The sequence below is a fragment of the Phyllobates terribilis genome, unplaced genomic scaffold (assembly GCF_046119375.1).
Source record: "Phyllobates terribilis strain yellow unplaced genomic scaffold, ASM4611937v1 Scaffold_500__1_contigs__length_1315687, whole genome shotgun sequence".
Lineage (NCBI taxonomy): Eukaryota > Metazoa > Chordata > Amphibia > Anura > Dendrobatidae > Phyllobates > Phyllobates terribilis.
Genome location: NW_027363260.1, coordinates 796,551 through 823,987, shown reverse-complemented (window position 1 = coordinate 823,987; position 27,437 = coordinate 796,551). Strand labels below are relative to the sequence as shown.

Here is a 27,437-nt window from a genome sequence, read left to right as displayed (position 1 = left end):
AAATTGTGAAACCAGCTGGAGCTGCTTCCCCCTCTCATCTATCTCCTCCGCTTTTATTGGTCTATCTACAGCCATGACATAAGACTTGTGCCAGTTTATCTCCAGTCCCGAAATGCTCCCAAAGTGTTTAATTACATCCATCGTGCACCCCAATGTCTCTCCTGCATTTTCCAGAAATAACAGGATGTCATCGGCATACAGTGATATTTTTTCTTCCAGCCTCCCAAATTTAAATCCGACCACTCCTCTCTCAGCTCTTATTTTGGCCGCCAGGGGCTCCACTGCCACCGCAAACAATAGCGGGGACAGCGGGCACCCCTGCCTTGTGCCCCTATGTAAGTCAAACATCCCGGACCGTTCACCATTCACCTTAACTACCGCCCTTGGGGATGAGTACAATAACTTCACCCAGGCCATGAATGCGGGGCCAAATCCCATTATTTCCATGATTTTCCATAAATATTTCCATTCCACGCTATCAAATGCTTTTCTAGCGTCCAATGACATCACTATTCTCCCGCCACCATTATCAGCAGGCAGCTGCATATTAAGAAATAATCTTCTCAAGTTAACAGCCGTGGAGCGGTTGGGCATAAAGCCCGACTGGTCCTCGTGAATAACAGTATGTGCAACCCCGGTGAGCCGGGTGGCCAGGATCTTAGCGAGTATTTTGACATCCGTTGTCAACAACGATATGGGCCTATACGACTCCACATCCATGGGGTCTTTCCCCTCCTTTGGCAGAACCACTATCACCGCTTCCTCCATTGATCTCGGTAACGCCCCCTTCACCAAAGCCTCATCAAACACAGATTTCAATTTTGGAGCTAGCAGTTCCACCAGCTCCCTGTACACCTCCCCAGGTAGACCATCAGCACCCGGTGATTTGTTATTGGGCATAGACAGAATTGCACATTCCACCTCCTCCACACTCACAGGTTCATCCAACCTCATCCTATCTTCCTCAGACAATTTAGACAGTGAGATGCCTTCCAAAAATTCCTCTACGGCCCCCTCCGTGTCCCGTACTCTTGAATTGTACAGTGCCATGTAATATTCCTTGAAGACCTCCAATATGTCCTTTGTGTCTGTCAGAGTCGTCCCCGTTTGGTCTCTCAACCTGTACACCCTGGAAGACTCCCTCTGTGCCGCAGATATCACCGCCAACAAGTGACCCACTCTCTCTCCTTCCTCAAAGAATTGGGCTTGCTGAAATGCCCTTTTCCTCTCAGCTTGCATCATGTGCAGTTTATTAACTGCCTCCTGTGCCAATTTTAGTCTATTGTGAGCTACACTCGTTGGTGCCAAAATCATGTCTGCCTCTGCCCTTGTCAAGTCATCCTTTATTTGTTGATCTGCCAATTTAGTTTTGGTCTTACACCGTGAGATCTCACTTATAAAGAGTCCCCTCGTAAATGCCTTCATAGCCTCCCACACCACTGTGGCCTCAGCACTCCCTTCATTCACTTGGAAGAAGTGCTCTAGTTCTTTGGTTATGCCACCCATATCCACCACTTTAAGCCACGTCGGGTGAAGACGCCAACCTCCCCTCTGACCCTGAGCAGATCCCACTAGAAGCGCGACAACCATAGGACTATGATCCGATAGAGTCCTCTGTAGGTATTCCACCTCCCCAACCATCCCATCCATAGCAGTATCCCCAAAAGCCAGGTCTATCCTTGACAGTGTTCCGTGTGTAGCGGAATGACACGAGAAGGTCCTCTTACCCTCATTTCGTACTCTCCACAGATCCACCAGCCCCAGCTCCCCCACGTAAGTGCCAAATGCAGTCATTCCGTCCCGTCCAGCTTCCATACCTGCCGGACGTACTTTATCCCAGTAATCATTCATGGTGTTGTTAACATCTCCCATAATCAACATCGGAGCCTCCCCCCCTCTGGCCGTCAAGTCTATTACTGCTTGAAGTTCCTTTTTAGAATAAGGTGGAGGGATATATAAAGCCACTAAAATCATTTTGTGTCCATACAATCTGCACGCAATCCATACATACTGCCCTTCACTGTCTACTTGCACTGCCAGCTCTTCATAATGTGCGTTTTTGTGTATTAAGACTGACACCCCCCTGGAGTACGAGGAATAAGTGGAATGATATGTCTTTAACATCCACCCTCTCGATAGCCAGTGCCTAGTATCTCTAGTGAGATGGGTCTCCTGTAAGCACGCAATCATAGGATCACAAGATCTGATGTGATTCAGAACTGCTGCCCTCTTAATCCTGTCAGATATACCACGTACATTCCAACTTAAAATCCGAACCGTACGGTTACTCATTGTGCATTAGAAAAAACAATCCACTATCATCAAGTAACATCTTTCCATTTTGTTCCCAAGCATACCAGGTCAAACAGCATAAGCAACCCCATTTTCCCGCAAATCCAACCCATCCAACTCCCCCCCTCCCCCCACCCTTCTCTTGTCACTCTCTTCCCAACGTGAGAGTGGGAGCTCAAAGAACCTGAGCAACATCGTAGTATACCGCATATCAACATGCGCCGTGTCCTCCTCCAGCATTGGCAGTCTCTCCACCACATAATCAATAGTATGCATAGTCCCGAACCATTAATCAAACAAATTAACTATAAAACTATAAAACGTAGATCCCAGCGGGGGTTTCTCCCCCTCCTCTGCGGTTTCGCAGAGCAATGCAGAGCCACAACCCTGTCCAGTGGTCAGGATAGCAGGGTCGTGCATTCACCGTGCCGAGTCCTCAGCTTCTCTCAATTTGCTCCGGTTCCGCTCCAACCACGAGGCGGCCTCTACCGGTGACGGGAAAAAATTTACCTTTCCAAAGGCTTCCACTCTTAATTTGGCAGGATAAATTGTAGAGTATTTCACATTCAAAGAGCGGAGCTGTTTCTTCACTTCACCATACCGTAGCCGCAGCTTTTGCACCTCAGCTGAGTAATCGGGGTATATTTCAATGCGTTTGCCCTCCAGGGTAAAATCTGTCAATTTTCTGGCCTTACGTAAGATAGTGTCCCGGTCTCTGCAGTTCAGGATTCTGGCTAACATCGTACGAGGGCCCTCTCCAGGCACTGGGGGTCTCATGGGCACTCGATGGGCACGCTCCACAGCAAACACCCTCGACAGGATATTAGACCCAAACTTTCCCAGCAGCCAGGTTTCAACAAAGGTCGTGGGGTCAGCACCCTCAGCTCTTTCAGGGATGCCCACAATACGCAAATTGTTCCTGCGTGACCGGTTTTCCAGGTCATCGTTTTTGTTAGCCACTACCGTGATCCTCTGAGTGTGCTGTTGCTGCGTCTTTTGCACTGAGGTTAAATGATCTTCTGTTACACCAACTCTGCCCTCCACCTCAGTCAATCTGGCTGTAACTTTCTGCATAGAAGCCTCAATGCCTCCCAAGTCGGCTTTCAGACCATTCACCTGCTTTGTCAGAGCAGTTAAAGCAGTCTTGCAGTATAAGACAGCCTGGAATACATCTCGCAGAGTCGGCTCTGCCTCATCTGAACTTTCAGCTGCCAGCACAGTGTCACCATCCCCCTCCTCCTGCTGTTCATTATGTAGCACAGGCACAGGCATCTCCTCACCATCTTCCTTCTCATCTCCATGCTTCTCACTGCCTTCACTTCCTTCTTCATCTGCCTTCATGCCCCTCGCATACCTGTGCAGCCGTGCTGAAGCCTCCAGCCTCCGTGCATAGGCTGTGTTCCTCCTTCCCGCCTCTTCCTCTGTCTCGGTGCCATCTTGGGCTGAGGCACTGCTGCAGGCCCCGGCATCCTTCTGCCTTTTGCGGCCCATGTTGGACTCTCTGAGTCTGGCAGAAGCTCGCCTCTGACTCCCGGGACCCTCAGACAGCAGTTCCTGATAAGGGATTTGGCTGGTTCAGGCTCTGTGCAGGATAATTGAAGCTAATGGTGGTGGAGAGGCACTGCCACCCGACCTCTCACATCAAGAGCTAGGCCACGCCCCCCGGTTTCCGCTCTTTACATTCTAGTGAAACTGCACTCACTAAAGTTTCCAATGATCTACTAACAGCCAAATCTAATGGTCACTACTCCCTGCTGATTCTCCTGGATCTCTCTGCAGCATTCGACACTGTGGATCTACCTCTCTGACAGCTCCTTCACTGTGTCTTTTGCTGGCTCCTCTTCCCTTCCCCTTATTGTCGGGTTTCCTCAATGATCAGTCCCAGGCCCCCTTCTTTTCTCCTTATACACCGCTCCTATTGGACAAACGATCAGCAGATTCGGTTTTCAGTACTATCTCTATGCTGATGACACCCAATTATACACCTCTTCTCCGGACATCACCCCTGCATTATTACAAAACACCAGTGATTGTCTTTCCGCTGTCTCTAACACTATGACCTCCCTCTATCTAAAATTGAATCTGTCAAAAACTGAACTACTCGTATTTCCTCCCTCCAATAACCTACCTATGCCCGATACTGCCATTTCTGTTTGTGCCTCCATCATTACTCGCCAGCAACATGCCGGCTGTCTTGGGGTCATGCTTGATTCAGATCTTTCCTTCACTCATCATATCAAATCGCTCGCTCGTGTCATCTACACCTGAAAAACATCTCTAGAATCAGAACTTTTCTTACCTTTGAGTCGGTAAAAACTCTTACTGTAGCTCTTATTCATTCTTGTCTGGACTATTGCAACTCTTTACTTATCGGTCTCCCTCTTTCTAAACTTTCCCCTCTCCAATCCGTCCTGAACACAGCAGTCAGGGTCATATTCCTCACCAACCGACACAACGATGCCTCTTCCCTGTGCCAGTCATTGCACTGATTGCCAATCCAGTAAAGAGTTCAATATAAACTTATTGCTCTTACCCATAAAGCTCTCGACGATTCAGCACCGCCCTACATCACCTCCCTCGTCTCAGTCTACCACCCTACCAGTGCCCTCCGTTCTGCTAATGACTTAAAGCTAAAATCCTCCATAATCCGAATCTCCCACTCCTGTCTCCAAGATTTCTCTGCACCAATTCTTTGGAATGCGCTACTCAGGACAATTCGATTAACTCTCAATACCCACAGTTTTAAGCGTGACGTAAAAACCCATTTCTTTAGACTGGCCTATCACCTCAACGCTCTCATCTAACTGTCCCAGTTTGGCCCATATTAAAATTTTCTTCAAAATCATGCTCATACCATCCATGCACTGCATAGCCTCTGTCTCTACTGTACACATACTGGCCGGCGATCAGTTCATGTAGTGTTATGTACTTATCCTATTTAGTATATTAAGGCTGTATTATACAATATATGTACATTTTACCTTTTGTGTCTCCCCTATTTCCTTATAGACAGTAAGCTTGTGAGCAGGGCCTTCACTCCTTTTAATATCTGAGTTAAGCTTATTCTGTATTGTCTGTATAAGTTCCCCCTAAAATTGTAAAGTGCTGTGGAATATGTTGTCGCTATAAAAATAAAAATTATTATTACAATAAATTCAGATGTAAATCTCAGGCCCACTCTATTGATATTGAGTTCCCCGACAAATTAAAAAGATCGTTCACTCGTCCCTGACCAGATGATAAAAATGTAGTAACTATTTGTACCATACCCCAATATATGGATGCCATCACTTATGATCATCCCTGAATATTGTGGATTCCTCCCACCAGTCCAGGAATAGGTTAGCATACTGGGGGGCACAGCATCTCCCCATTGCAGTACCCCAGAGCTGGTGGAAGTACTTCCTGTCAATAAGAAAGAAGTTATGAGTAAGAGTGAATTTTAGAAGATCCTCCATGAAGTCATTATGTCTGCTACACTCTATTGATCTTGATTTCAAGAAATGTCTTACTCCTCTGATATCATCCTCATGAGGTATATTACTGTACAAAGCCTCGATATCTAGTAAGGCCTGCTCCCCTACATGCATGTGTACATGCTCGAGGGTCTACATGTAGGGGAGCAGCCAAAGGAAAACCAATTCCAGAGGGATTATTCCAACTGCAAGACCTCAGGCGGTACTGGAGGAACATTATACTGTGGGGGGCATCATACATGCTGCATAAGGGGCATAATGGGGGCATTACACTGTGGGGGCATCATACATCCTGCATAAGGGGCATAATGGGGGCATTACACTGTGTGGGGGCATCATACATCCTGCATAAGGGGCATAATGGGGCATTACACTGTGTGGGGGCATCATACATACTGCATAAGGGGTATAATGGGGGCATTACACTGTGTGGGGGCATCATACATGTAGCGCTGGCGTCCCTGCCCTCTGCTAGGCAGGGACGCTGCTCCCCTCACCGCTCTGCTGTCAGCGCGCGCTCCGTCCCGGCGTCCTCTCCCCGCTCTGCTGTCAGCGCGCGCTCCGTCCCGGCGTCCTCCTCCTGCTCTACTGTCAGCGCGCGCTCCGTCCCGGCGTCCTCCTCCTGCTCTACTGTCAGCGCGCGCTCCTTCCCGGCCCCTGTGCTTAGGGCGCGCGCGCTTCCCTCCTCTTAAAGGGGCCGCGCGCGCCGCCCTAAAGAGTCCCCGGCCAATGGCCGGAGGACTTCATCATATATAAGGCACCTCCTCCAAAATGGAGGTGCCCGAGCAATGTTGTTTGCACCTGTGTCTCACCTGTGCTTCAGCCCTCAGGTCCCGTTGCCAGTTACCTGCCAGTTTCCTGCTAGTTACCTGCCAGTTACCTGCCTGATTCCTGCCTGATTCCTGCCTGATTCCTGCCTGAATACTTGTTACCTGTCTGCCAGTCTGAGGTCCGACGGTCTGCCTTACTACTCCTGTCAGTCTGTCTAAAGGACCAGCCTGCCCGCTCACCTGGGAGCGCATATCAGCTACCTGCCTGCTTGCCTGAGGTCCGACGGTCTGCCTTACTACTCCGGTCAGTCTGTCTATGGACCAGCTTGCCCGCTCACCTGGGAGCGCTTCTCCGTTATCTGCCTGCTTGCCAGCCCGGAGGCTCCGTTGTCACGTGCTGTGACCACCAGCTATCTCAGAGACTCCTGCCCGCTCACCTGGGAGCGCATTTCCGTTACCTGCCTGCTTGCCAGCCCGGAGGTCCCGTTGTCACGTGCGGTTACCACCAGCTATTCCAGAGGCTCTTGCCCGCTCACCTGGGAGCGCTTCTCCGTTACCTACCTGCCTGCCAGCCCGGAGGTTCCGCCGTCACGTGCCGTGACCACCTGCTATTCCAGAGACTCTCGCTTGCTCACCTGGGAGCACACATCTACCATCTGCCTGCTAGCCTACCCGGAGGCTCTGCCATCACAGGTCGTACCTACCCCTTACCCAGAGACAGCCCTGATCACTTGCCGTAACTCCCTGTCCGTTCACCCAGAGACTGCCACCCGCTCCCTTACAAGGGCCGCCCCCTTGTATAGTAGCTCAGAGGTTCCGTCTCCCGGACCCGTTACAGTTTGCTCGGGCCATGGAACCCGGTGGCACCCAAGCTCCCTCGCTCTCGGACCTCTGTCTTGAACTGTCCCGTCAGAAGTCCCAACAGGAGGCCATCCTGGGTCATCTGCGGAATGTTAATACTCGCCTGAACACCCTGTCTGATCCTGCAACTACGGCCAGTACCATGGTATCCTTTTCCGGACCCCGGCTCTCTGCACCTCCTCGCTTCGGAGGCGACTCCGTCCTGGCTCGGGGCTTCATAAATCAGTGCACCCTGCATTTTGAACTATTGTCCCACCAGTTTAACTCCGACCGAGCCAAAATTGCATTCATCATGTCCCATCTCACCGGGGAGGCTCTGGCCTGGCTAAATCCTCTATGGGAGAGAGGAGACCCCCTGGTGTCCGACTTGCCTGCCTTTCTCACGGCTTTCCGGAAAGCCTTCAACGAACCCGGACGGAGGACCTCATCCGCATCATCTCTGCTACGCCTCCGTCAGGGAAGCCTCACCGTGGGTCAATATGCCATACGGTTCCGTACCCTTGCCTCGGAGCTGGCCTGGGATAACGAAGCTCTGGTATCCGTCTTCTGGGAGGGTCTGTCCGGCCGTATTAAAGATGAACTTGCTGGTCGGGACATTCCTACCACTCTCGATGACCTAATAACTCTTGCCACCCGGATTGACCTACGGTTCCAGGAACGTGCCAAAGAGGTCACCCGTGAAAAGGGGCTTCCACGTCTGGTTCCTACTTTTCTGAAACCCGTCACTCCTTCCGTTTCTCCCCAGGTACACTCTCCTGAGCCTATGCAGGTCGACCAGACCAAGATGGTCAAATCCCGTCAGGACTTTCGCCGTGCCGAGGGGAGCTGCTTCTACTGTGGCAGTAAGGAGCATCGGATCCGTGCCTGCCCGGAGAGGTCGGGAGAACGCCTGTGTCTAGGTTCGCTCAGAGGACTTGATATAGACAAAAATAAATCCTCTCCATCCCTGCTGCTGTCTGTCTCAATCATCTGCGGGGAGAATCGTTATTCCGAACTAGCCCAACTTGACTCTGGAGCAGCCGGAAATCTTATTTCACTGTCCCTGGTGGAGAAATACCGCATCCCCACCAAACCTCTGGCTGTACCCTTGTCTGTTGTTGCCGTGGATGGGGGCCTCTTATCTCGCCCCATCCAATTCATCACCGAATCCATTACTCTGCAAGTGGGTATGCTGCATTCAGAGAGTATCTCCCTTCACGTTCTGCCTGGACTCTCTCACGCCCTCTTGCTAGGTCTGCCTTGGCTCCAGAGACATGCACCCGTGCTTGACTGGCAAACCGGAGAAGTCCTTCGCTGGGGACAAGACTGTCATAAAACCTGTCTGGTTCCCGTCCATTCCGTCCGTCCCTCTCCTATCCCAGCTAATCTACCTGGACTTCCGATTCCTTATTGGTCTTGTGCTGATGTCTTTGATATGGAGGAGGCAGAGACATTACCACCTCATAGACCATGTGACTGCCCCATCGATCCCGCCAGAGTAATGCAGGTGGCCCCCGTGAGTCTAAATTGTCTCCCTCCTGGTAAGACGTTCGTATCGGTACCTGATCGGGAGAGGATCCTACACTGGGGTCATTCGTCTAAACTAGCTGGTCACGCCGGTCAGAAAAAGACCCTCCAGCTTATTACCCGGCACTACTGGTGGCCTAACCTGCACAAGGATGTTATGGACTTTGTTTCTGCCTGTGTGTCCTGCGCCCGCAACAAGGTTCCGAGACACCTGTCGGCCGGCCGCCTTCTTCCTCTGCCAGCACCTGCTGCCCCCTGGCAGCATATAGCGATGGACTTCGTAACTGATCTGCCCGTCTCTGCCGGTTGTACGGTCATCTGGGTGGTCGCTGACCGCTTTTCCAAGATGGCTCACTTCATTCCCCTGCCAGGTCTTCCGTCTGCACCCGAGCTGGCTAGAGTCTTTATCCGCCACATCTTCCGTCTTCATGGCCTGCCCCGTCACATCGTGTCGGATCGAGGAGTACAGTTCACTTCTCGTTTCTGGAGAGCCACTTGTAAATTGCTAGACGTCACTCTGGACTTCTCCTCCGCTTACCACCCACAGTCTAATGGTCAAGTGGAGCGGATCAATCAGAACCTGACCAGTTACCTCCGGCACTTCGTTAATGCTCACCATTCTGACTGGGTGGATCTCCTGCCATGGGCCGAATTCTCGTACAACAATCACAAGAGCGAGTCTTCCTCCATATGGGAGAGTACCCGGTCCGCACTCCTTCTGTCATCCGAGCGTATGAAAAGGCACGCTGACAAAGGACGTCTGGATCCTCCTCAATTCCGTCCTGGGGATAAAGTCTGGCTCTCGTCCAAATATGTCCGGCTCAAGATCCCTTCCTATAAGTTAGGGCCTCGGTTCATCGGCCCACTGGAGGTTATCAGTCAGATCAACCCGGTGGCCTATAAATTGAAACTCCCGGCCAACTTACGGATCCCTAACTCCTTCCATGTATCTCTCCTCAAACCTGTGGTACTTAACTCTTTTTCTAAGTCTACAGGTACGCCTCTTGCTCCGGTTTCTGCTGAGGACGAGTTTGAGGTAGAGAACATTCTTGCCACCAAAAGGGTAAGAGGAAAGACCTTTTTCTTGGTAGATTGGAGGGGGTTTGGTCCTGAGGAGAGAACGTGGGAGCCCCGGGAGAATATCCATGCCCCTCTCATCCTAGCTAAATTTCTGTCTGGCCTAAAAAAGGGGGGGCCTAAAGGGGGGGGTACTGTAGCGCTGGCGTCCCTGCCCTCTGCTAGGCAGGGACGCTGCTCCCCTCACCGCTCTGCTGTCAGCGCGCGCTCCGTCCCGGCGTCCTCTCCCCGCTCTGCTGTCAGCGCGCGCTCCGTCCCGGCGTCCTCCTCCTGCTCTACTGTCAGCGCGCGCTCCGTCCCGGCGTCCTCCTCCTGCTCTGCTCTCAGCGCGCGCTCCTTCCCGGCCCCTGTGCTTAGGGCGCGCGCGCTTCCCTCCTCTTAAAGGGGCCGCGCGCGCCGCCCTAAAGAGTCCCCGGCCAATGGCCGGAGGACTTCATCATATATAAGGCACCTCCTCCAAAATGGAGGTGCCCGAGCAATGTTGTTTGCACCTGTGTCTCACCTGTGCTTCAGCCCTCAGGTCCCGTTGCCAGTTACCTGCCAGTTTCCTGCTAGTTACCTGCCAGTTACCTGCCTGATTCCTGCCTGAATACTTGTTACCTGTCTGCCAGTCTGAGGTCCGACGGTCTGCCTTACTACTCCTGTCAGTCTGTCTAAAGGACCAGCCTGCCCGCTCACCTGGGAGCGCATATCAGCTACCTGCCTGCTTGCCTGAGGTCCGACGGTCTGCCTTACTACTCCGGTCAGTCTGTCTATGGACCAGCTTGCCCGCTCACCTGGGAGCGCTTCTCCGTTATCTGCCTGCTTGCCAGCCCGGAGGCTCCGTTGTCACGTGCTGTGACCACCAGCTATCTCAGAGACTCCTGCCCGCTCACCTGGGAGCGCATTTCCGTTACCTGCCTGCTTGCCAGCCCGGAGGTCCCGTTGTCACGTGCGGTTACCACCAGCTATTCCAGAGGCTCTTGCCCGCTCACCTGGGAGCGCTTCTCCGTTACCTACCTGCCTGCCAGCCCGGAGGTTCCGCCGTCACGTGCCGTGACCACCTGCTATTCCAGAGACTCTCGCTTGCTCACCTGGGAGCACACATCTACCATCTGCCTGCTAGCCTACCCGGAGGCTCTGCCATCACAGGTCGTACCTACCCCTTACCCAGAGACAGCCCTGATCACTTGCCGTAACTCCCTGTCCGTTCACCCAGAGACTGCCACCCGCTCCCTTACAAGGGCCGCCCCCTTGTATAGTAGCTCAGAGGTTCCGTCTCCCGGACCCGTTACAATACATCCTGCATAAGGGCCATAATGGGGGCATTACACTGTGCGGGGGCATCATACATACTGTATAAGGGGTATAATGGGGGCATTACACTGTGTGGGGGGCATCATACATCCTGCATGAGGGGCATAATGGGGGCATTACAATGTGTGGGGGCATCATTCATCCTGCATAAGGGGCATTACACTGTGTGTGGGGGCATCATACATACTGTATAAGGGGCAGAATGGGGGCATTACACTGTGGGGGGCATCATACACCCTGCATAAGGGGCATAATGGGGGCATTACACTGAGGGGGGCATCATACATCCTGTATAAGGGGCATAATGGGGACATTACACTGTGTGGGGCATCATACATACTATATAAGGGGCAGAATGGGGGCATTACACTGTGGGGGCATCATACATCCTGCATAAGGGGCATAATGGGGGCATTACACTGTGGGGGCATCATACATCCTGCATAAGGGGCATAATGGGGGCATTACACTGTGTGGGGGCATCATACATACTGTATAAGGGGCATAATGGGGGCATTACACTGTGTGGGGGCATCATACATCCTGCATAAGGGGCATAATGGGGGCATTACACTGTGTGGGGAATCATACATACTGCATAAGGGGCATAATGGGGGCATTACACTGTGTGGGGGTCATCATACATCCTGTATAAGGGGCATAATGGGGGCATTACACTGTGTGGGGGCATCATACATCCTGTATAAGGGGCATAATGGGGGCATTACGCTGTGGGGGCAATAAAGGGGTCCTGTACTATGAGAACAATACGCTTCCTCCCTTCCTGTCTCCATAGTTGGGTCGTATGTATCTATTACAGGAAACAGAACAAAAACCTTATGATTCTTATAAAGGGGCAACACAAGACCCCAAAAGAGTCTCCGTGCTGAAGGTGTTAATGCCCCCCGCGCCCAGTAATGGGGTCTCCACATACCTCCACCTGCAGAGCCGCCACCACATATATGGCTGCTCTGTGCGCACAGGAGCTGTGATGAGGTCACAGGAGGGGAGGAGTCAGGGGTCACATGATCAGGGGCCTCAGTGGATGCAGGACTCTGCTGTGCTGGTTGTCATGGTGCTGGATGAGCTGAAGTTTATGTGTCGGGTCAGGAGGGGTTTACAGTGTGGATGTAGCAGAGCCGCGTGTGTACGAGGTGTACGGAGCAGAGCCGCGTGTGTACGAGGCGTACGGAGCAGAGCCGCGTGTGTACGAGGTGTACGGAGCAGAGCCACGTGTGTACGAGGTGTACGGAGCGGAGCCGCGTGTGTACGAGGTGTACGGAGCAGAGCCGTGTGTGTACGAGGTGTACGGAGCAGAGCCGTGTGTGTACGAGGTGTACGGAGCGGAGCCGCGCGTGTACGAGGCGTACGGAGCAGAGCCGCGTGTGTACGAGGTGTACGGAGCAGAGCCGCGTGTGTACGAGGTGTACGGAGCAGAGCTGCGTGTGTACGAGGCGTACGGAGCAGAGCCGCGTGTGTACGAGGTGTACGGAGCAGAGCCGCGTGTGTACGAGGTGTACGGAGCAGAGCCGCGTGTGTACAAGGTGTATGGAGCAGAGCCGTGTGTGTACGAGGTGTACGGAGCGGAGCCGCGTGTGTACGAGGTGTACGGAGCGGAGCCGCGTGTGTACGAGGTGTACGGAGCGGAGCCGCGTGTGTACGAGGTGTACGGAGCGGAGCCGCGTGTGTACGAGGTGTACGGAGCGGAGCCGCGTGTGTACGAGGTGTACGGAAAAAGCGTAAAACAATATTTGTTTCTGCTGCACTGACATAAGTACAATCTTTCATTATATATAAATCTATTACACGTCGAGTCAATGCTGTAAAGAACATTAAAGTGCCATGGTTGTGGTTGTGGTTTTGGGGTCACTCTTCTTCCCTCCCAAAAATGCAATCAGAAACTTGTAACTACTGATCTCTCCACAAGAAGAAGCCGACAACTCCATCAATGGGATCATTTTATAAAATTAGGTCTTCGCAAGATGAAAATGGTCTCACAAACCACATTTTTTTTCTAAATGTTCATAAAAAAAACCCAAACAAACAAAAATAATAATAACCTTACTTTGATTTTTTCCCCATTTTTCAATACTTTATGTGCTAAATTGAATGTTGTCATTCCAGACAACAACTAGTCCCACAAAACACAAGCCCTCCGTCTATGTGAATGGAAAAACAAAGTTATATTTTTTGGGAAAAAGGGGAGGAAAAAAAAAATTGGTCTTGTCAGAATAATGTAATTGCTATATATATATTTTTTTAAAATTTAATAATTTTACCCCAAAATTGTGATCTGTTATAATATTATCATTCTTCATGCGAGATTAATCATTAGTCTGTAATAAATCCAAACATCTGGAAGAAGTAGAACAATATATCTGTGATTCTCTTCTGCCAGGATAAGCGCCTCCTTTCTGTCCTTTCTGTGATTGAGAAAACGCTTGAAAGATTCAGAAAGTCCGATGAGTTTTTGGAGCTTATTGTAAAGGGCCTTAATAACGACCTGGGAAAGAAACCACCAGAAACAAAGGATCCAACCAGGTAAGTTCTAATTATCCCATCTGATAAAATGATCAGCTTTATTTCCATGGGATTGTTCTGTAGAAGAGATGGGACCTGCAGCATTTTGATCCTGAACTTCACTATGTATAGATGTAGCAAAGCTTAATGTGATAATTCACACAGCGCATTGATAAACTGTCTCAGAAGGTTAGCTCTCATAACAGAATTAACATCACTTATAGTGGAACTAAACTTACAATTTATTTTCAGAATTGTGAAAATTATGGCACTTTGCAAAGCACTTCATTAGTTTCTTTGACGTCATATCCATAAAATGATCATATTAAAGTGGCCTCCAGACCCTGCTTTTCCCCAGTGCAGGAGCGTTGCTGGGGTCCTAAGAGATCAGGGACCCCAGCCCCAAAGTACATGTTTCCCCATATAACCTCCCTGCCACTTAAAAGAGGATTTATACATATATAATTACAGTATACCACTGCTACTAATCTAAAATACACTATACAAAGACCAATATTCCCCAAATTACTACTATCCAAGGCCAAAATGATCCTGCTACACAATGTCCTCTACCACCACCACCACACAGTGAGTCCATATATGAAAGAAAACCCCGCAGGGTAAAAGACCATCAAAGGAGTCGAGGGAGTATAAAATCTATCATATTTATTCAGCAATAGAAAAATAGGATGATGGGGGAAGGGACACAACACATATGTGATTGTTAGACATGTAAGCAAAAAAACCAAGGCACGCAAGGAAGGGGCCATTCCAGGTATAATGGCTGTCTATAGGATCATCATGGGTGTACTAAAATATCCCAAAATAGACACCGCATATATTCCACTGGGGGCAACAGTCATCATATGCAGGTGCATCTCACTAAATTACAATATCATCAAAAAGTTAATTGATTTCAGTTCTTCAATACGAAAAGTGAAACTCCTATATTATATAGAGTCATTACAGAGAGAGAGATCTATTTCAAGTGTTTATTTCTGTTAATGTTGACGATTATGGCTTACAGCCAATGAAAACACAAAAGTCATTTTCTCAGTAAATTAGAATAATTAACAAAAAACAACTGCAACGGCTTCCTAAGTGTTTAAAAATGTTCCATAGTCTGTTTCAGTAGGCTCCACAATCATGGGGAAGACTGCTGACTTGACAAATGCCAAGAAGGCAGTCATTGACAGCATCCACAAGGTCCCAGAGTTCCAATTTTCCTTTGGAAATCAAGGTCCCAGAGTCTGGAGGAAGAGTGAAGAGGCCACAATCCAAGCTGCTGGAGGTTTAGTGTGAAGTTTCCACAATCAGTGATTGTCATCTGCTGGTGTAGGTCCACTGTGTTTTATCAACACCAAAGTCAGCGCAGTCGTATACCAGGACATTTTACAGCACTTCATGCTTCCTTCTGCTGACACCTGTCCACACTGCCAAAAGTACCAATACCTGGTTTAAAAACAACAGTATCACTCTGCTTAATTGGTCAGCAAACTTACCTGACCTTAACCCCATAGACCATCTATTATAGAGAATCTATGGGGTATTGTCAAGAGGAAGATGAGAGACACCAAACCCAACAAAGCAGACGAGCTGAAGGCTGCTATCAAAGCAACCTGGGCTTCCATAACACCTCAGCAGTGCCACAGGCTGATCGCCTCCATGCCACATTGCCGCATTGATGCAGTAATTGATGCAAAAGGAGCCCTGACCAAGTATTGAGGGCATTTACTGAACATACATTTCAGTAGGACAACATTTCGGATTTTAAAAACATTTTTCAAGCTGATGTTATAAAGTATTTTAATTTACTGAGATAATGACTTTTGTGATTTTATTGGCTGTAAGCCATAATCAGTGGCGTACCGCCAATGGTGGCAGGCCACACCACTGCTATGGGGCCCGTGAGCCTCGGGCGAGCGAGGAGGATAGGTGAGTATTGGGGGGTGGGAGGTTGCGGCGGCGGAGGAGCGGGCACACGCAGTAGCGGCTGCTGTAGCTACCACGTGTGCCCGCTGCTAAAGGGACATTAATATTCCCTCTTCTCCACTTCCATGGGCGTGGAGAAGAGGGAATATTCATTCTTTTTAGTAGCGGGCACGGAGGAGCGCTGAGCTGTGGCTCCTGCTTACAGTTCCCGCTACTAAAGAGAACGCATATTCATGCTTGTCAACGCTCATAGTCCCGGTGTGGAGAGGAGTGAATATGCCGGCAGCAGCAGCAGCTCACCTCGGCAACTGAGAGCGCGCGCTGCTCAGATACCAGCATGAGCTGCTGGCAGACAGAACACAGGTGCTCTGGAGCAGAGGTGAGGAAGGAAGGTGAGTATAAGTGTTTATTTTTTGTGTGTGCAGTGATGGGGCCACACATACCAGGATTGGGGAGTGAGGGGGCCACACATACCAGGATTGGGGGATGAGGGGTGCCATATGTACCAGGATTGGGGGATGAGGAGTGCCATACATACCAGGATTGGAGGATGAGGGGGGGGCTATGCATACCAGGATTGGTGATGAGGGAGCCATACATACCAGCATGGTGAAATTTTCCAGTAGCTGCTGCATTTCCCACCCTAGGCTTATACTCAACTCAACACATTTTCTCAGTTTTTTTGTGGTAAAATTAGGGGCCTCGGCTTATACTCGGGTCGTCTTATTTAAAACATACGGTGTTTTAAAATCAGTGAGTACGTGGTGCCCATAATACTGCAGGACTGTGTGGTGCATTATGCTATATGGGGGCTGCATTTTACCCTTTGAGGTGTGAAATATACTGTATGGAGGACTATGGGGAGTGCATTATATTCTATCGAGGACCATGGGAAGTTCATTATACTATGTGGAGGATTATGGGGGGTGCATTATACTATATGGAGGATTTTGGAGGGTGCATTATACTATATGGAGGATTATGGGTGGCATATTATACTATATGGAAGTCTATGTGGGGCCATTATGATATTTTGAGGGCTATGTGGGGGGCCGTTATACTGTATGAAAGCAATTATACGGTGTGAAGGTTTGTGTGGGGTCCATCATACTGTTTGGAGGGCTAGTGTGGGCCATTATACTGTATGTAGGCCCATTATACTGTATGGAGGGCTGTGTGGGAGTCACAGTTGGGGGAATCATACTGTGTTAGGGTCACCATACTTTGCCTTGGGAGTTGAAGTGGGGTACAATAAGGTCATTATACTGTTCATGTAGAGGCTAATGTGGAGGAATGCACCATGGGGGTATCATACTGTGTTTGGGGGGCACTTTTATTGGCATCATACTTCATGGGGGCAATGAAAGAGGGATCTAGGACTTCAGTAGGAGGAACATTAGAAAAACTAAGTAAAGGCTGGAAAGTTGCGAGATCGGCTCTTCTGTGACACAGACAAATATTTCTTTATTTTTTTGGTGGGGGGGGGTCCAATTAGAGCTTCTGCTATGGGGTCTCATGATTTCTATGTGCGCCCCTGGCCATAATCATCAACATTAACAGAAATAAACACTTGAAATAGATCACTTTGATTGTAATGACTTTATAGAATATATGAGTTTCACTTTCAGCATTGAAGAACTAAAATAAATAAACTTTTTGATGATATTCTAATTTAGTGAGATGCACCTGTATATATAAGGGGTGTGGGTGCCATCATGTGGGGCTATGGGAGTCATCATGCTATATATAAGGGCCAGTGGGGCCATCATATTATATAAAATGGGGAGTGGGTGCCAGAATACAGTTTATAAGGGGCTGTGGGGCCATCATACAGTATAAAGGGAGCTGTAGGGGCCATAATATAGTGTACAAGTGGGTGTGGGGGCCATCATACAGTATATATTGGGCTGCGGGGGCCATCATACAGTACTGTATATATGGGGCTGTGAGGGCCATTATACAGGATATAGGGAGTTGTAGGGACCATCATGCCAGTTATAAGGAGTTGTAGAGACCATCATACAGTGCATAGGGAGCTGTGGAGACCATCATACAGTGCATAGGGAGCTGTGGGGACCATCAGACAATGCATAGGGAGCTGTGGAGACCATCATACAGTGCATAGGGAGCTGTGGGGACCATTATGCAGTGCATAGGTAGTTGTGGGGACCATCATACAGTGCATAGGGATATGTGGGGACCATCATACAGGGCATAGGGAGCTGTGGGGACCATTATGCAGTGCATAGGGAGCTGTGGGGACCATTATGCAGTGCATAGGGAGTTGTGGGGACCATCATACAGTGCATAGGGATATGTGGGGACCATCATACAGGGCATAGGGAGCTGTGGGGACCATTATGCAGTGCGTAGGGAGCTGTGGGGACCATTATGCAGTGCATAGGGAGTTGTGGGGACCATCATACAGTGCATAGGGAGTTGTGGGGACTATCATACAGTACATAAGGAGCTGTGGGGACCATCATACCGTGTATAAGGATCTGAGGGAACCATCATACAGTGTATAAGGAGGCGTGGGGACTATCATACAGAGCGTAGAGAACTGTGGGGACCATCATACAGTGCATAGGGAGATGTGGGGACCATCATACAGGGCGTAGGGAGCTGTGGGGACCATTATGCAGTGTATAGGGAGCTGTGGGGACCATCATACCGAGCGTAGGAAGCTGCGGGGACCATCATACAGTACATAAGGAGCCGTGGGGACCGTCATACAGTGTATAAGGAGCCGTGGGGACCATCATTCAGTGCATAAGGAGCTGCGGGGACCTTCATACAGTGCGTAGAGAGCTATGAGGACCATCATACAATGCATAGGGAGCTGTGGAGACCATCATACAATGCATAGGGAGCTGTGAAGACCATCATACAGTGCATAGGGCACTGTGGGGACCATCATACAGAGCGTAGGGAGCAGGGGACCATCATACAGAGCATAGGGAGCTGTGGGGACCATCATACAGAGCATAGGGAGCTGTGGGGACCATCATACAGTGTCTAGGGAGCTGTGGGGACCCTCATACAGTATCTAAGGAGCTGTGGGGACCATCATACAGTGTGTAGGGAGCTGTGGGGACCATCATACAGCGCATAGTGAGCTGTGGGTTCCATCATACGGAGCATAGAGAGCTGTGGGTTCCATCATACAGAGCGTAGATAGCTGTGGGGACCATCATACAGTGCATAGGGAGCTGTGGGTTCCATCATACATGGCATAGGGAGCTATGGGGACCATCATACAGAGCATAGAGAGCTGTGGGGACCATTATGCAATGCATAGTGAGCTGTGGGGACCATCATACAGTGCATGGGGGAGCTGTGGGGATCATCATACAGTGTCTAGGGAGCTGTGGGGACCCTCATACAGTATCTAAGGAGCTGTGGGGACAATCATACAGTGTGTATGAAGCTGTGGGGACCATCATATAGTGTCTAGGGAGCTGTGGGGACCATCGTACAGTATCTAAGGAGCTGTGGGGACCATCATACAGTGTGTAGGGAGCTGTGGGGACCATCATACAGTGTATAGGGAGCTGTGGGGACCATCATACAGAGCGTAGGGAGCTGTGGGGACCATGTTACCAGTGCATATGGAGCTGTGGGTACCATCATACAGTGCATAGGTAGCTGTGGGGACCATCATACAGTGCATAGGGAGCTGTGGGGACCATCACACAGAGCGTAGGGAGATGTGGGGACCATGATACAGTGCATATGGAACTGTCAGTACCATCATACAGGGCATAGGGAGTTGTGGGGACCATTATGCAGTGCATACGGAGCTGTGGGGACCATCATACAGGGTATAGGGAGCTATGGGGATCATCATACAGTGCGTAGGGAGCTGTGGGGACCATCATACAGTGTCTAGGGAGCTGTGGGGACCATCATGCAGTGTATAGGGAGCTGTGGGGACCATCATACAGTGTCTAGGGAGCTGTGGGGACCATCATACAGTGTGTAGTGAGCTGTGGGACTATCATACCATATACAGGGTGCTATGGGGGCACTCAGGACATTATTTCTTTTAAATGGGTGCATCATCAGAAATTTCTTCTTTCACCACCCCGAAATCATCTTCCATAGACTTGAGTAAGAACTTTGTAGTTGGGTGTAGTTTGATTGTGGCTTTAAGGGGGCATTATTACTTAAAGGGGATTCTCTACGGTATTTGTTGCTTGGAGGGAACACTTCAGATATTGAAACTTTCATAAGAGCATATCTGGCATTATTACTTGCTAGGTAGCACAGTGGGGTCTTTACTACTTTCTATGGGATGCTATTATTTTTATAGGTCCCCTCTATCTGGCACACAGTCTTTGTAGCATTAATTGGTGGAGGGTAATCATAGTAATGACATAATTTTTGAAGTATTGAGGTTCCCATTCCACGTCGGAAGAGCAGGCAGCATGGGGAGGTTGTGCAGGGTGGGAATAGATGGGGACGGTGCTGGAAATGTGAGAAGTCAGATGGTCTTTGTACAGGGTGTTTTTTATGTAGAGGCAATGGTCATATCATAATACTATGTACTCACTGTGTAGTGTTGATGGTAGAGGGCATTGTGTAGCGGGATTATTATTGCCTTGTATAGAAGTAATTTGGGGAATATTGGTCTTTCAGTTGTGTATTTTAGGTTAGCAACAATGGTGTACTGTAATTATATATGTATAGGTCCTCTTTTAAGTGGCGGGGAGGTTGTATGGGGAAACACCTACTTTGGGGCTTTGGCCCTTGATCTTTTAGGACCCTAGCAACGTCCCGGCATACAAGGGATATCGGGCACAAAGTTTTCTGGACGTTTCCTTTACAGTATGAAGCATTTTCCACACAGTATCCTTCCTCTGTAATATACTCCAGGACTGGTGAGGCGCACTGTCGCTCGATATTTCGCCATAACTCGGCCTCAGCACTGCAGTGCTGATCAGCAGGTCTGCTTACTTGTTCTTCGGTTTCGCGCACTATGTCTTCCACTACTGGCACCCTTGAACCCTTGCACTCGTGACTCCCACTAGTACATCATATTCAGTGCTGCTTTGGAGTCCGTAACTCGGCGTCCAATCCAAGGACCCTTCTCTGTAAGGCCACTCTGTCTCATCGGTCCAAAAAAGTGGGGCGCACTTCTTGGCTGCCTCATATAGAATGAATGGAGCAGCATTTCAGCATGCGGACCACCGTTCCAGTCTAAAGGGGATGAAGGTTCCTGTAGATTGGAGCTTGTTTTCATTGGACAACCCCTTTAATTTTTCACACCCTGTTTCTGCATTTAAGTCTATTTTTTGGTAAATATTCGATGACCTGGTGTAATTTGTGATGTGTTGTTGTTCACCTGAGGTTGTATTGACCTCATTTTATAACTTCTAAGGACCAGACTTTTTTTAATATATCCTGAATAGAACACAATAGAATTGTATGGAAAACATTATTGTGTTCTTCACAATTCAAGGCGACGTGTCCTTATGAGATCTTTTTCTTGAAGGTATATGGCCCTCAGGTTCTTTACCACCATGCAATCTGAAGAGCCAACTTAGACTAAGAGTGGCCACCACTGGGCATACACCATGGTGCAGTAAGGGCTAGCAATCTGTCCCTCCAATTGTGTGGGTACTTATTGCTTAGGGAATGTCAGTCCAATTCTTCTTTTTAAGAGGGTTCACTGTCTGTGCATCTCTGTGCCCGAAGAATATTAACCTGGTGTTACTGTATTACTGCTGTTCCAAGTGGCAAGCACATGGTTCTCTTAGAGACAGGACCCTTGTTTAAACCCAAGTAGACTTGAATTGGAAAGGCCACTGGTCTGGACCAGGACTCTGGTTGTGTCCGGTGATGGCGGCATGCACGGTTTCTATGGACGTGTCTGTGTGTAGTCAGAAAAGAATTTCAGTGGTGGCCTAATAACTGCAAGGAGCGACGGAGGTGTTGGACAAAGGTAACGAGTGGCTGCAGAACGGTTGGTAAATGTGGCCACTTCATGCGAATATTGGCCACTGATGACTGAGGCCTCCCTCCTGGTTTGGTCCTGGAGCCCCCCGGCCACTTGTTGAACATCTTTCCTGTTTTTTACTGTTACACAAGACCCTGTGTCTCCTGTATTCTGCGGCTGCGTCCCGTTCTTCAGTCTTCTTTCTGTAGCATGGTGTGTACGGCGTCCTGGATACAATGTTACTGCTCCATCACAGACTGAACCCCAGAACAGTTGTCATGGAATTTGGTACCAGAGTTCTCTCTGTGTATGGAGCCCCCATATTTTGTGATTACTCTTATCATTCTCACTGTGTAAGGTGAAATCCAGGAAAAAAACACACAAAACAATATATATATATATAATTAATTTTTTTTTATTGAAATAGCAATAAGCAACATTGTAATGAAAATATTACTGGTCCTTTAAGAAATGAAACTATGGTCACAGTCACTCTCAGATTGGCCCCGGTGCAGACCACAAAACGAGCTGCGGTCATTGGGGACCACCTGAGAGTCATTGGGACCCAAAGATCCAGAAGAAGGCAAAGAAACCCCCCCAAAAGAATTCTGATTCAGGGGGGAAAAAAATTCCTTCCTGACCCCTTTTCTGGCGATCGGATATTTCCCTGGATCTCGTGTATCCTGCTGCATATTGCTGTATATAACATAGGCTTACGTCATGTGAACAATGGCCAAATAGCTGGTGGCTGAGAACTTCTCCTGTATGATAAAATCTGCGATGCAGGTTCCTAATACGGCTTCCAACGAAGATGTGACATCATCCAAATGTGTATAAGAACTAGCGAGTGATAAAGGAGACAATGGCTGGTAGGTAATAAGTCATTACCTGTCTGCCAATATCTTCTTCTGGAAGACTTCAAGATATCATGTATTACATATTACATATTATTCTGAAAGAGCACCATGTAATACCACATGTGTCCTGAAGAGGCCACTACCTCCAGCAAAACACAGCTGATTGCTGAGGGGGTTCACTGCCGACCCCCGACTATCAACTGATCGCCTGCAAGTCCTCATTTGGGGACAGGAGTTGTTCACACTTGGCATATTTTGTGATTCATGAGGGGAGGACAGTAGCCGGATATAGACTTTTTCTATAAAGTCAGATTAAAGGGGTTTTCAGGAATGTTTTTATGTAATATATAGGAGGTTCCCAGTGGTAGAGAAAACACACAGAGCTTTACTTTCTCCTGCTGCTCCAGCTCTGGATCTTCAGCGCTTCCTGTGCTCTATTGTGACAGGCTGCAGGGGTGATGGCTCAACTTCAGCACACATCATTGCTGCAGCCAATCACTGAGCTTAGAAGCTCTGTCAGCGTGGCCACTGAGCCAAATGATTGGCTGCAGAGCTGCAGTCATGATGTCACCCTTGAAGCCAGTGACTAAAGATCAGCGGCAGCGGTGAAGTGCTGGAGCTGGAGCAGGAGGTAGTAAAGCTTCATCTCTTCTACTTAAGTGACGATTTATAGGATTTATATTTAAGTGATGAAAAATAATTCAGAAATTTGTAAAAAAAATAAATAAAAATAATTTGCTTGTGTCTCCACTTTCCGAGATCTGAAAGCCGCGGCGTTTTCATGTTTCGGGAATGGGGCTGCGTGAGGGCTCGTTTTTTGCACCACAAACTGATGGTTATATTGATATCATTTTGGGGTATATACAATGTTTTGATTGCCTGTTATTATATATTTTTTTCTTGTTGCAACGACTGAAAATCTGAAATTCTGGCATTTTATTTAATGTTCTAGTTACGCCGTTTACTAAATGGATTAATTTATTTTATATTTTGATGGATCTGACTTTTACAAACGCAGCGATACCAAATATGTGTATTTTTTAAATGTTTTATATTTCTTAATTTTTAATGGGGAGAAAACTGGGATGATTTGAACTTTTATACTTTTTTAATTTTTTTTACTTTTCACTGTATTTGTTCGTCTCTTTAGGGGGCTTGAACCTGCGATCATCTGATTGCTTGTGCTATATACAGCATTGCTATATATAGCAGAAATCACGGTCTCCTATGAACACTAGCAACAGGCTGGCTGTCACAGGAATCCAGTGATGACAGACACAGGGATCTTCAGTGATCAAGTCACGGGTGCACCAATGAAGAGATGGAATGGTGCACCCCCTGCTGGCGCACATTAAATGCCGCTGTCACACACTGATAGCAAGATTTAATAGGCTAAGTGTCGTGGGCAGAGCTCCGCTCAACCTGCGACTGTTAGAGGCATATGATTGCTGAATAACACAGCCATCATCTGCCGAGAAAGATGCAGACTCGGCGTGTGAGCCTGCAAGAAATGCGGGGAGCAGAATTATGACGGATATAGTCCTTCATAAGATGCATTTCTTAGTTAAAGAGTGACCGTCATTAACTGTATTTTCTAGACTATATGACGCACTTTTTAACAACAAAAAATCTTGCTGAGTATTGTGTGCGTCCTATAGACCAGAAGCAGCGTCCTATCAAGTATGCTTATCATGTGTCTGGCACCTGCCGGAGCAGATTTCAGCTGATCGTGGGGGTGCCAGGTGTCAGACCCTCCGATCTCATACTGATGAGCGATCTTACAGATAGGTCACCAATTCTTAAGTCCCAAATAACCCTTTAAGGGGACTGGGAATGAAATCACCACCAAGGCACCAACAGAATAATAAATATGTCCTTGTATAAACTGTTGGTTCATTATAAGCTCATTTTCTACACAATGCAGAAATGAATGATTTATACCGGGGCATCTTTATAAACTCATTACACAGTGGTATTTCACAATGGTGGTGGTTTAGGGGCCTGAAATGAAGTGATGGGTTACCTTTAATACATCCATGAACATTCACACACATACACACTCACCTCAACACACACATACATACACACACAGACACAAATACACACTCACCTCTATACACATACAATAAACACACAGGCACACACCCCTTCAGTGCTGCAGTGCTCGGTACACAAACACACAGACCGTTAGTCCAGGGACACACAAACCATCACACAGCCACCCCTTTATTGATGGGGTCACAGAGACACCCCTTCATTTCTGGGGTCACAGACACACATCCCTTTGGTGCTGAGGTCATACAAACAGAAACAGACACACACCTTCAGTGCTGGGGCCACACACACACAGCCCTTCAGTGCTGCATTTCAGGGGACATGTACACGTGTGCCAAACACACGTGCACACACCCCTTCAGTGCTGCAGTGTTGAGGAAACAAGCACACACCCCATTAGTGCAGGGACACACAAACCGTCACACAGCCTCCCCGTTATTGATGGGGCCATAGAGACACACATCTTTATTGCTGGGGTCACAGACACACATCACTTTAGTGCTGAGGTCACACAAACAGACACAGACACACACCTTCAGTGCTGGAGCCACACACACAGCCCTTCAGTGCTGAATTTCAGGGGACATATACACGTGTGCCAAACACATGTGCACACACCCCTTCAGTACTGCAGTGTTGAGGAAACAAGCACACACCCCATTAGTGCAGGGACACGCCCAACCATCACACAGCCACTCCGTTATTGATGGGGTCACAGACACACACATCTTCAGTGCTGGGGTCACAGGCACAAATTCCTTTGGTGCTGAGGTCACACAAACAGACACAGACACACACGTTCAGTGCTGGAGCCACACACACAGCCCTTCAGTGCTGCATTTCAGGGGACATGTACACGTGTGCCAAACACACGTGCACACACCCCTTCATTGTTGCAGTCATGAGGAAACAAGCACACACCCCATTAGTGCAGGGACACGCAAACCATCACACAGCCTCCCCGTTATTGATGGGGCCATAGAGACACACATCTTTATTGCTGGGGTCACAGACACACATCCCTTTGGTGCTGAGGTCACACAAATAGACACAGACACACACCTTCAGTGCTGGGGCCACACACACAGCCCTTCAGTGCTGCATTTCATGGGACATGTACACTTGTGCCAAACACACGTGCACATACCCCTTCAGTGCTGCAGTGTTGAGGACACAAACACCCACCCCATTAGTGCAGGGACACACAAACCATCACACAACCACCCCTTTATTGATGGGGCCATAGAGACACACCCCTTCATTGCTGGAGTCACAGACACACATCCCTTTGGTGCTGAGGTCACACAAACAGACACAGACATACACCTTCAGTGCTGGGGCCACACACACAGCCCTTTAGTGCTGCATTTCAGGGGACATGTACACGTGTGCCAAACACACGAGCACACACCCCTTCAGTGCTGCAGTGTTGAGGACACAAGCACACACCCCATTCGTGCAGGGACACGCAAACCATCACACATCCACCCTTTTATTGATGGGGTCACATAGACACCCCTTCATTTCTGGGGTCACAGACACACATCCTTTTGGTGCTGGGGTCACACAAACAGACACAGACACACACCTTCAGTGATGGAGCCACACACACAGCCCTTCAGTGCTTCATTTCTGGAGAAATGTACATGTGTGCCAAACATACGTGTACACACCCCTTCAGTGCTGCAGTGTTGAGGACACAAACTCACACCCCATTAGTGCAGGGACACACAAACCATCACACAACCACCCCTTTATTGATGGGGCCATAGAGACATACCACTTCATTGCTGGAGTCACAGACACACATCCCTTTGGTGCTGAGGTCACACAAACAGACACAGACACTCACTTTCAGTGCTGGGGCCACACACACAGCCCTTCAGTGCTGCATTTCTGGAGACATGTACACGTGTGCCAACCACGCGAGCACAAACCCCTTCAGTGCTGCAGTGTTGAGGAAACAAACACACAGCCCATTAGTGCAGGGACACGCAAACCATCACACAGCCACCCCGCTATTGATGGGGCCATAGAGACACACATCTTTATTGCTGGGGTCACAGACACACATCCCTTTGGTGCTGAGGTCACACAAACAGACACAGACACACACCTTCAATGCTGGGGCCACACACACAGCCCTTCAGTGCTGCATTTCTGGGGACATGTACACTTGTGCACACTCCCCTTCAGTGTTGCAGTGCTGAGGAAACAAGCACACACCCCATTAGTGCAGGCACATGCAAACCATCACACAGCCTCCCCGTTATTGATGGGGCCATAGAGATACATATCTTTATTGCTGGGGTCACAGACACACATCCCTTTGGTGCTGAGGTCACACAAACAGACACAGACACACACCTTCAGTGCTGGGGCCACATACACAGCCCTGCAGTGCGGCATTTCAGGGGACATGTACAAATGTGCCAAACACACGTGCACACACCCCTTCAGTGCTGCAGTGTTGAGGACACAAACACACACCCCATTAGTGCAGGGACACACAAACCATCACACATCCACCCCTTTATTGATGGGGTCACAGAGACACCCCTTCATTTCTGGGATCACATACACACATCCCTTTGGTGCTGAGGTCACAAAAACAGACACAGACACTCACTTTCAGTGCTGGGGCCACACACACAGATCTTCAGTGCTGCATTTCTGGAGACATGTACACGTGTGCCAACCACGCGAGCACAAATCCCTTCAGTGCTGCAGTGTTTCGGAAACAAGCACACACCCCATTAGTGCAGGAACACGCAAACCATCACACAGCCACCCCGTTATTGATGGGGCCATAGAGACACACATCTTTATTGCTGGGGTCACAGACACACATCCC

At 48.9% G+C, this 27,437-nt stretch overlaps 2 protein-coding genes across 2 annotated transcripts in view; both read right to left on the bottom strand.

Moving 5' to 3' along the window:
* The window catches only part of LOC141230953 (uncharacterized), a 34,861-nt gene extending 22,564 nt beyond the window's left edge, over window positions 1–12,297 (bottom strand). Inside the window, exon 1 of the mRNA XM_073667654.1 lies at window positions 12,213–12,297. The gene's annotated coding sequence lies outside the window, so the exon portion shown is untranslated. The remainder of the gene's footprint in view (window positions 1–12,212) is intronic.
* Window positions 1–27,437, bottom strand: part of LOC141230947 (uncharacterized) — a 577,913-nt gene that overhangs the window by 333,801 nt on the left and 216,675 nt on the right. The window lies entirely within an intron of this gene.